The sequence below is a fragment of the Hylobates moloch genome, unplaced genomic scaffold (genome assembly GCF_009828535.3).
Source record: "Hylobates moloch isolate HMO894 unplaced genomic scaffold, HMol_V3 SCAFFOLD_7, whole genome shotgun sequence".
Taxonomy (NCBI): Eukaryota; Metazoa; Chordata; class Mammalia; order Primates; family Hylobatidae; genus Hylobates; species Hylobates moloch.
In genome coordinates this window covers 66,401,198-66,413,292 of record NW_026652282.1, presented here as the reverse complement: position 1 = coordinate 66,413,292, position 12,095 = coordinate 66,401,198, and the positions used below count along the sequence as shown (strand labels likewise).

At 35.2% G+C, this 12,095-nt stretch overlaps 1 non-coding gene across 1 annotated transcript; it reads left to right on the top strand.

Annotated features, from left to right (window-relative positions):
• The first annotated feature begins 11,729 nt into the window (after positions 1-11,729).
• On the top strand, positions 11,730-11,856 carry LOC116812388 (small nucleolar RNA ACA64). The gene has a single exon (XR_004370687.1). It is a non-coding gene; the product is annotated as a small nucleolar RNA ACA64 (small nucleolar RNA).
• The last annotated feature ends 239 nt before the right edge of the window (positions 11,857-12,095 follow it).

Below are 12,095 nucleotides of genomic sequence, written 5' to 3'. Positions count from 1 at the left end.
TGACAAATGGGATCTAATTAAACTAAAGAGCTCTGCACAGCAAAAGAAACTATCAACAGAATAAAGAGACAACATACAGAACGGAAGAAAAATTTTGCAAATATGCATCCAACAAAGGTCTAATATCCAGCATCTACAGGGAACTTAAACAAAATTACAAGAAAAAGAAAACATTGAAAACTAAGCAAAGGACAAGAATAGGCACTTTTCAAAAGAATACATACATGTGGCCAAAAGGCAAATGAAAATAAAGCTCAATATCACTGACAATTAGAGAAATGCAAATCAAAACCACAATGAGATACCATCTCGCACCAGGCAGCATGGCTATTACTGAAAAATAACTGGTGTGGGAGGGGTTACAGACAAAAAGGAATGTTTGTACACTGCTGTGGGAATAAAAATTAGTTCAGCCATTGTGGAAAGCAGTATGGCGATTCCTCAAAGACCTAAATACAGAAATAACATTTGGCCCCAGCAATCCCCTTACGGCATATAAACCCAGAAGAATATAAATTGTTCTATCATAAAGACGCATATACATGTGTTTACTGAAGCACTATTCACAATAGGAAAGACATTGAATCAACCTAAATGCTCATCAGTAGTAGACTGGATAAAGAAAATGTGGTAGATATATACCATGGAATACTATGCAGCCGTAAAAAAGAACAACATCATGTCCTTTGCAGGAACATGGCTGAAGCTGGAAGACATTTTCCTTAACAAACTAATGCAGAAAGAGAAACCCAAATATCGCATGTTCTCACTTATAAATGGGAGTTAAATGATGAGAACACATGGACACACAAAGGGGAGCAACAAACACTAGGGCCTATTGGAGGGTGGAAGGTGGAAAGAAGGAGAGGATCAGAAAAAAATAACTAATGGATACTAGGCTTAATACCTGGGTGAAGAAATAATCTGTACAATAAACCCCTATGATACAAGTTTACCTATATAACACAACTGCACATGTACCCCTGAACTTAAAATAAAATTTTTTTAAAAAAAGAAACATGACAGTAGTCACTAAGTAGTATAAAAGTTAAGTAAATAAGTAAATAGAAACATGACAGGCTGAGTGCAATGGCTCATGCCTGTAATCCCGGCACTATGAGAGGCCCAGGTGGGAGGATCACTTGAGGCCAGGAATTTGAGATGAGCCTGGGCAACACAGCAAGACCCCATCTGTAAAGAAAAAAAGAAACATAACATACATAGCACAACAATTGCAGTCAATACCCTCAATGTAAAATATGAGAGTAGAGAAGAAAAACATGACAAAATTTTTCTGAAGTTTCTCTGAAAAAACAAATAGAAGATAATGGCTTAAAAATGAAAAAGAGAAAAAAATCTTATGAGTGAAAGCTAGCCTTGTCAGATATTAAAATTTAATGCAACCTACAATGATTAAATTAAAATAACATTGGTACCAGATCAATGGAACAGAACAGACAGTGAAGAAACAGACTTTAGTATAACACTTTAATAGATGGCAAAGAGAGTATAATGCAACAATTGTGAAAGTAAAGATATTTAATAAATAACGCTGGAACAACTGATTGGCTATTTCATAAACAATCCTCTCACATCATATGAAATAAATTCCAGCTGGATACAAAGTAGTTAAATTTTCTTAATACAAAAAAATCAAATCATAAAAATTTAAAATAGTAGAGAAGAAAAGTTGATTATGCAACAAATTTCAGGATGAGGGGTCACTGTCTAAGTTTAGGAACAATGGGAAATAAATTATAAAATAAAACAATAGATAGGATAGAATTTTATAAACTTCATCATTAAAAACAGCATAAATCAAATTTTAAAAAGAACAAAATTGGAAAAATTACCTGCAACAAATATTACAGAAATTAATATTTGTTGGTTATAGTCTTAATATATAAGTAGTTCATACAAATTGATAAGAAAAATACAAAAACTCCAGTATATAAATGAATAAATAATTAGATGATTCAAAGGAGATACAATATAAATGGCTAATGAACAAGTAACATGTTTAATTTCACTAAATCAAAGAATTTCAACTAAAAATAGACAGTAATGATTTTATCTAATCTATTAGAAACATACGTATGATGGTTTCATGATAAAGCACTTTCACACACTACTGGAAGAAATAATAAAATTAGTAGGACTCGGTGGCATACCTTGTAGTTCCAGCTACTTGAACAGCAGGATTACTTGAGCCCAGGAGTTCAGGGCTGCAGTATGCTATGATCTTGTCTGTGAATAGCCACTCCACTCCAGCCTGAGCAACATAATGAGATCTTGTCTCTGAAAAAAATTAGTGGGAGTATAAATTAGTATATTTCTGAAAAGTAATTTGGTATTATTTTTGGAGAGCTTTTAAAAATGTTCGTATTAGGCCAGGAACAGTGGCTCACACCTGTAATCCCAGCACTTTGGGAGGCCAAGGTGGGTGAATCAATTGAGGTCAGGAGTTCAAGACCAGCATGCCCAACATGGAGAAATCCCATCTCTACTAAAAATTACAAAAACTAGCCAGGCATGGTGGCGCACCTGTAGTCTCAGCTTCTTGGGAGGCTGAGGCAGGAGAATCACTTGAACCTGGAAGGCAGAGGTTGCAGAGAGCCGATCACATCTCTACTCCAGCCTGGGCAACAGAGTGAGACACCACCTCAAAAAGAAAAAAAAAGTTCATATTATTTAACCCAGTAATTTAAGTTTTATGAATCTATCCTAAGGACCTAATCCAAAATACAGACAAAGATTAAGGCATGATTATGTCTAATAGTGCTTTAGTTATGATAACAAAGGGAAATAAACCAACATAGAATATTAAGCTAAAGTAATTATAGTATGTTCAAACAATGTAATTCTTCACAGCTATTTAAAAAAATTAATGAACAGTTTTTAGTGACATAAGAAAACATTTATGCCATACTGTCAAATGGAACAAGAGCAGAAATCAGATACTTTTGGAAACAAATAAGGCATAATGTCAGGTTGGAAAGAAATGTACAAAATACTAAGAGTGGTTCTTTCTGAGTGGTGAGATTTTTCTGTTTTTGTGATAGTGTTGAAATACTTTTTTTAAATTTTTTTATTATACTTTAGGTTTTAGGGTACATGTGCACAACGTGCAGGTTTGTTACATATGTATACCTGTGCCATGTTGGTGTGCTGCACCCATTAACTCGTTATTTGACATTAGATATATCTCCTAATGCTATCCCTCCCCCTCCCTCCACCCCATGACAGGCCCCGGTGTGTGATGTTCCCCTTCCTGTGTCCATGTGTTCTCATTGTTCAATTCCCACCTATGAGTGAGAACATGCAGTGTAACTTATTTTTGTATTAAAAGGGCAAACATGCTTACCGTTAAAAATGTATTTAAAAGTTCAGTATATTAAAATTGAAAAGTAAAAGTTTTCTTTCCTCATCCCTACTATATCTCAAATATTCTTACTGTATAGCTACCTGTGCATGCTTTCAAGCATTTTAAATATACTCACAAAACTGTATTATTTTATACTAATAAAAATTTTACAAAACACAGGAGTTCTTACACAAATATGTGTCCCTAAAATGGCTGACAAAATATTACCTTACCATAAATAAAATAATAATATTTTTGAGAAAAACTTGTAATGACAATACTGTCTTCATGAAGTATTATTGTGCACCTATGAGCTATTCTACATGCTTAAAATATTACCTTATAGAACGGATTAGTATTGGTCATTGCTGTTCAGAAGTTTATAATGTATATTTCTATAGCTTCAGAGTACAGTATTTACTTATTTTAGAGCAAGATCTATAAAATCAGTAATTACTGACAAAAGTAAAAAAGTATTCATTGAATTAATTTGCATAGCCAATACACCTGGTTTGTCTAGGTTCTGCCACTGTTAATAATTACATGTGTGATTTTGTGCACTTAAGAATTTTGACCTCCTCTTCATCTGTAAAATGTGAGGGGTTTTTATTAGATCCTTTTTTTTATTTGTTTGTTGTTTGTTTGTTTGAGACAGTCTCACTTTGTCACCAAGGCAGGAGTGCAATGGTGTAATCTCAGCTCACTGCAACCTCCAGCTCCTGGGTTCAAGTGATTCTCCTGCCTCAGCCTCCTGAGTAGCTGGGACTACAGGCATGTGCCACCATGCTGGGCTAATTTTTGTACTTTTCGTAGAGATGGGGTTTTACCATGTTGGCCAGTTTGGTCTCAAACTCCTGACTTCAAGTAGTCCACCCGCCCCGGCCTCCCAAAGTGCTAGGATTACAGATGTGAGCCACTGCACCCGTCCAATTAGATCATTTCTAGCATCACATCTAGCTTTATATTTTCTATATTTTATGAATCACACAGCTGAATTCTACCAGAGGTACAAAGAATAGCTGGTACCATTTCTACTGAAACTATTCAAAAACATTGAAAAGGAGGAACTGCTCCCTAACTCATTCTATGAGATCAGCATCATCCTGATACCAAAAACTGGCAGAGATACAACAACAAGAAAACTTCAGGCCAATATCCTTGATGAACATTGATGCAAAAATTGTCAATAAAATACTGGCAAATCAAATCCAGCAGCACATCAAAAAGCTTATCAACCACAATAAAGTTGGTTTCATTCCTGGGATGCAAGGTTGGTACAACATATGCAAATCAATAAATGTGATTCATCACATAAACAGAACTGAAGACAAAAACCACATGATTATCTCAATAGATGCAGAAAAGGACTTCAATAAAATTCAACATCCCTTCATGTTAAAACCTCTCAATAAACCACATATTGAAGGAACATACCTAAAAATAATAAGAGCTATATATGGCAAATCCACAGTCAATATCATACTGAATAGGCAAAAGCTAAAAACATTCCCTTTGAAAACTGGCACAAGACAAGAATGTCCTCTCTCACCACTCCTATTCAATGTAGTATTGGGAGTTCTGGCCAAGGCAATCAGGCAAGAGAAAGAAATAAAGGGTATTCAAATAGGAAAAGAGGAAGCCAAACTATCTTTGTATGCAGATGCTATGATTCTATATCTAGAAAACACCATTGTCTCAGCCCAAAAGCTTCTTAAGCTGATAAGCAACTTCAGCAAAGTTTCAGGTTACAAAATCATTGTTAAATATTTACTGTCATGCATATACACTAACAACAGGCAAGCAGAGAGCCAAATCATGAATGAACTTCCATTCATAATTGCTACAAAAACAATAAAATACCTAGGAATGCAACTAACAAGGAAAGGACCTCTTCAAGGAGAACCAAAAATTACTGCTCAAAAAAATTAGAGAGGACACAAACAAATGGAAATACATTTCATGCTCATGGATAAGAAGAATCAATATCTTGAAAATGGTAAGACTGCCCAAAGCAATTTATAGATTTAAAGTTACTAATTGAATAGTTCCATTAAACTACCATTGACATTCTTCACAAAATTAAAAAAAACTACATTAAAATTCATATTGAAAAAAAAAAGCCCAGTCAAGATGATCCTAAGCAAAAAACAAAAAAAAAACAAACAAACAAAAAAAACAAAACAAAAACAAAAACAAAAAAAAAGCTGAAGGAATCACACTACCTGACTTAAAACTATACTACAAGGCTACAGTAACCAAAACAGCATGGTGCTAGTACAGGAACAGACACATAGACCAATGGTAAAGTATAGAGAACTTAGAAATAATAGCACACACCTACAACCATCTGATCTTTGACAACCCTTACATAAAAAAGGAATGGGGAAAGGACTCCTTATTTAATAAATGATGCTGGAAGAACTGGCTAGCCATATGCAGAAAATTGAAACTGGACCCCTTTCTTACACCTTATACAAAAATTAACTGAAGATAGATTAAAGACTTAAATGTAAAACCCAAAACTATAAAAGCCCTAGAAGAAAATCTAGGCAATGCCATTCAGGATATAAGCATGAGCAAAGATTTTAAAACAAAAATGCCAGAAGCAATTGCAACAACAGCAAAAATTGACAAATGGGATCGAATTAAACTAAACATCTCTTGCACAGTAAAAGAAACTATCATCAGAGTCAACAGACAACCTAAAAAATGGGAGAAAATTTTTGCAATCTATCCATCTGACAAAGGTCTACAAAAAGCATAAACAAATTTACAAGAAAGAAAACAAACAACCCCATTAAAAAGCGGGCAAAGGAAATGAACCAACACTTCTCAAAAGCAGACATTTATGTGGCCAACAGGCATATGATAAAAAACTCAACATCACTGATCATTAGAGAAATGCAAATCAATTACAATGAGATACCATCTCATGTCAGTTGGAAGACAGTGTGGCAATTCCTCAGAGACCTAGAGGCAGAAATACCATTTGACCCAGCAATCTCATTACTGAGTATATACCCAAAGGAATATAAATAATTGTATTATGAAGATTCATGTGCACATATGTTCATTGCAGCACTATTCACAACAGCAAAGACATGGAATCAACTTAAATGTCCATCAATGATAGACTAGATAAAGAAAATGTGGTACATATACACTGTGAAATAGTTCTATAAAAAGAAATGAGATCATGTCATTTGCAGCAACATGGATGCAGTTGGAAGCCATTATCCTCAACAAACTAACACAGGAACAGATAACCAAACACACATGACAACACTGTAACTGTGGTGTGTAAACCACTCTTACCCTAACTAGAAAGACTAAACAATAAACCAGTAAAAAAATAATAACTACAACTTTTGAAACCATAGACAGTACAATAAGATATAAACAGAAACAACAAAAAAGTTAAAAAGCAGGGGACAAAGTTAAGGAGAGTTTTTATTAATTTGTTTTTTGCTTGTTTGTTTATGTAAATAGTGTCAAGTTGCTATCAGGTTAAAATAATGGGTAGCAAGATAGTATTTGCAAGACTCATCAGAAGCTCAAACCAAGAAACACAAAAAATACACAAAAAATTAAAAGCAAGAAACTAAATAATATCACCAGAGAAAATCACCTTCACTAAATGAAGATAGGAAGAAAAAAAATGAGACAACAAAACAACCAGAGAACAAATAACAAAACGACAGGAGTAAGTTCTTACTTACTAACACTGAATGTAAACAAACTAAACTCACCAATCAAAAGACACACACTGACTGAACGGATAAAAAAACAAAACCCACTTACCTGTTTCCTGCAAGAAACACACTTTACCTAAAAACATGCACATAGACTGAAAACAAACGGATGGAAAAAGATATCATATGTGAAGGGAAATTTTTAAAAAAGCAGGAGTATCTATACTTATATCAGACAAAATAGATTTCCAGACAAAAACTATAAGAAGAGACAAAGGCAGTCACTATATAATGATAAAAGGGTCAATTCATCAAGTTCATAAAACAATTTTAAATATATATGCACCCAACACTGGATCTCCCAGATATATAAAGCAAGTATCAATATGATTAGAGCCAAAGAGGGAGGTAAGCCCCAGTACAGTAATAGCAGCAGACAGCACTGGACAGATCTTCCAAAAAATAAACAAAGAAACATCAGCCTCAATGTGCAATATAGACCAAGTGCCTCTAATAGATATTTACAGAACATTTCATCCAATGACTGCAGAATACACAATTTCTTCCTTAGTACATGGATAATTCTCAAGGATAGATCATATGTTAAGTCACAAAACAAATATAAAAATATTCAAAAATGGAAATAATATCGAGCATCTCCTCTGTCCACAATGGAATAAAGCTAGAAATTAATAACAAGGAAAATTTTGGAAACTATACAAATACATTGAAGTTAAACAACATGCTCCTCAATGACCGGTGGGTCAATGAAAAATTAATGAAGAAAATTGAAAAAAATTTTGAAACTAATAATAATGGAAACAGTACAAAACCAAATTTATGGGATACAGCAAAAGCAATACTCAGAGGGAAGTTTGTAGCTAAAAGTGCCTACATAAAGAAAACTTCAAATAAACTATCTAACAATTCACTTTAAAGAGCTGGAAAAGCTAGAAAAAAAAAAAAACCCAAAGTTAGTAGAAGAAAAGAAATAATAAAGATCATAGCAGAAATACATGAAATGGCAATGGAGAAACAATACAGAAGATAAATAAAACACAAGGTTGATTTTTTGAAAAGTTAAACAAAATTGACAAGCCTTTAGCCAGACTATGAAGAACAGAAGTTTCAAATAAATAAAATCAGAAATGAAAAAGGAGACATTAAAACTGACACTGCAGCTATTCAAAAGATCATTAGTGGCTACTATAAACAACAATATTTCAATAAATTGGAAAATCTAGAAGACATAGACAAATTCCCAGACACATACAACCTACCAAGAATAAAACAGGGAGAAATCCAAGACTTGGAAAGACCAATAACAGGTAACAAGATTGAAGCCATCATAATAAGTATCTCATTAAAGAAAAGCTCAGGAGCCAATGGCTTTGTGCTAAATTCTGCCAAACTTCTAAAGAACTAATAACAATCCTACTCAAACCAGTTTTTAAAAAATAGAGTACAAGAGAATACTTCCAAACTCATTCTGCAAGGCCAGTAGTACCCTGATACCAAAACCAAAGACACATCATAAAAAGGAAACTACAGGCTAATATCTCTGATGAATATTAATACAAAAATCCTCAACAAAATACTAACAAACTGAATTCAACAATAAATTAGAAAGATAATTTATCATGACCAGTATGATTTATTCCTGGGATGCAAGGAGAGTTTAATATATGCAAATCAATCAATGTGATACATCATATCAATAGAATGAAGGATAAAAACAATCTGATCATTTTAGTTGATGCTGAAAAACATTTGATAAAATTCAACATCCCTTCATGATAAAAACCCTCAAAAAACTGGGAATAGAAGAAATAAATGTCAACATAATAAAAGCCATATATGACAGACACACAGCTAGTATCCTACTGAATAGAGAAAAACTGAAAGACTTTTCTCTAAGATCTAAACATGACAATAATGCCCATTTTTCACCACTGTTATTCAACATAGTACTGGAACTCCTTGTAAGAGCAATCAAACAAGAGAAAGATATAAGAGGCATCTAAATTGGAAAGGAAGAAGGTAGGTCACTTGAGCTCAAGAGATTGAGACCAGGCTGGGCAACATAGCAAGACCCCTCTCTACAAAAAATAAAAAAATTAGCCAGGCTTGGTGGCACGCACATGTAGTCCCAGCTACTCAGGAGGCTGAAGCAGGAGAATTGCTTGAGCCTGGGAGGTGGAGGTTTCAGTGAGCCAAGATTATGCTATTGCACTCCAGCATGGGAGACAGTAGTAGAATTCTGTCTCAAAAAAAAAGGACAAAAGATTTGAATAGACATTTATCAAAGAAAACATACAAATGGCAAACAGACATGAAAATGTGCTCAACATCATGGATCATCAGAAAAATGCAAATCAAAAATACAATGAGATATCATCTTACCCCAGATAAAATGGCTTTTATCCCAAAGTCAGGTAATAGAAAATGCTCATGAGGATGTGGAGAAAAGGAAACCCTTGTACACCATTGGTGGAAATGTAAATGTACAACCACTATGAAGAACAGTTTGGAGATTCCCCTAAACTAAAACTTGAGGTACCATATAATCTAACATCCCCAATGCTGGGTATATACCCCCACCCAAAAAATAAATATATATATTGAAGAGACATCTGCACTCTTATGTTTGTTGCGGCACTTTTTAAAATAGCTAAGATTTGGAAGCAACCTAAGTGTCCACCAATAGGTGAATGGATAAAGAAAATGTGATACATATACACAATGGAGTACTATCCAACCATGAAAAAATGAGATCCTGTCAATGCGGGCTCTTTTTTGGTTCCATGTGAACTTTAAAGTAGTTTTTTCCAATTCTGTGAAGAAAGTCATCGGTAGCTTGATGGAGATGGCATTGAATCTATAAATTACCTTGGATAGTATGGCCATTTTCACAATATTGATTCTTCCTATCCATGAGCATGGACTGTTCTTCCATTTGTTTGTATCCTCTTTTATTTCATTGAGCAGTGGTTTGTAGTTCTCCTTGAAGAGGTCCTTCACATCTCTTGTAAGTTGGATTCCTAGGTATTTTATTCTCTTTGAAGCAATGGTGAATGGGAGTTCACTCATGATTTGGCTCTCTGTTTGTCTGTTATTGGTGTATAAGAATGCTTGTGATTTTTGCACATTGATTTTGTATCCTGAGACTTTGCTGAAGTTGCTTATCAGCTTAAGGAAATTTTGGGCTGAGATGATGGGGTTTTCTAAATATACAATCATGTCATCTGCAAACAGGGACAATTTGACTTCCTCTTTTCCTAACTGAATACCCTTTATTTCTTTTTCCTGTGTGATTGCCCTGGCCAGACCTTCCAACACTATGTTGAATAAGAGTGGTGAGAGAGGGCATCCCTGTCAATCAAGCCAAAAGAACAAAGCTGGAGGCATCACACTACCTGACTTCAAACTATACTACAAGGCTACAGTAACCAAAACAGCATGGTACTGCTACCAAAACAGAGATATAGACCAATGGAACAGAACAGAGCCCTCAGAAATAATGCTGCATATCTACAACCACCTGATGTTTGACAAACCTGACAAAAACAAGAAATGGGGAAAGGATTCTCTATTTAATAAATGGTGCTGGGAAAACTGGCTAGCCATATGTAGAAAGCTGAAACTGGATCCCTTCCTTACACCATATACAAAAATTAATTCAAGATGGATTGAAGACTTAAATGTTAGGCCTAAAACCATAAAAACCCTAGAAGAAAACCTAGGCAATACCATTCAGGACATAGGCATGGGCAAGGACTTCATGTCTAAAACACCAAAAGCAATGGCAACAAAAGCCAAAATTGACAAATGAGATCTAATTAAACTAAAGAGCTGCACAGCAAAAGAAATTACCATCAGAGTGAACAGGCAACCTACAGAATGGGAGAAAATTTTTGCAATCTACTCATCTGACAAAGGGCTAATATCCAGAATCTACAAAGAACTCAAACAAATTTACAAGAAAAAACAACCCCATCAACAAGTGGGCAAAGGATATGAACAGACACTTCTCAAAAGAAGACATTTATGCAGCCAACAGACACATGAAAAAATGCTCATCATCACTGACCATCAGAGAAATGCAAATCAAAATCACAATGAGATACCATCTCACACCAGTTAGAATGGCGATCATTAAAAAGTCTGGAAACAACAGGTGCTGGAAAGGATATGGAGAAATAGGAACACTTTTACACTGTTGGTGGGAATGTAAACTAGTTCAACCATTGTGGAAGACAGTATGGCGATTCCTCAAGGATCTAGAACTAGAATTAGCATTTGACCCAGCCATCTCATTACTGGGTATATACCCAAAGCATTATAAATCATGCTGCTATAAAGACACATGCACATGTATGTTTACTGTGGCAGTATTCACAATAGCAAAGACTTGGAACCAACCCAGGTGCATAAAGACAAACTTCACATGTTCTTACTTATTTGTAGGATCTAAAAGTTAAAAAAAAAATAGATTTCATGGACATAAAGAGTAGAAGAATGGTTACCAGAGGCTGGGAAGTGTAGTAGGGGGCTAGCATGGGGTGATAATTGTTAATGAGTACAAAAAATAAAAATAAAAGAATGGTCTCTCTGCCTGGGTAGGTCCAGCAGTGTTGGCCACACACATCCCACTAGTGGTTGGGGTCACTGGCATTGGTTGAATATCATCCCCGGCTTTGGCCATGGCCATGAGTGATATTTGGCACCCAGAGCCTCCAGGGGCCTCAGCTCAATGTGCACTGCCCCATGTGCAGCTGTGAAACCCAGGCCCTGATGGGCACTATGGCCTCTGCCCCATTGTGGCCACTCACATGGTCTAGCCCCTGGGTCTGGCCTCCAACCCCTAACCCTGTCTTCTCTCTGCAGGAAACTGGTCCTCCCACACCTGAGCCCAACACTGCCAGGTCTGTGGAAAGGGGGAGACTCAGTTGGTTCTGTTTTTCAAATAAAACTGTTTGTCTAAAAGAAAAAATAGAAAAAAAATGGATAAAACCTACTATTTGATAATACAACAGGGT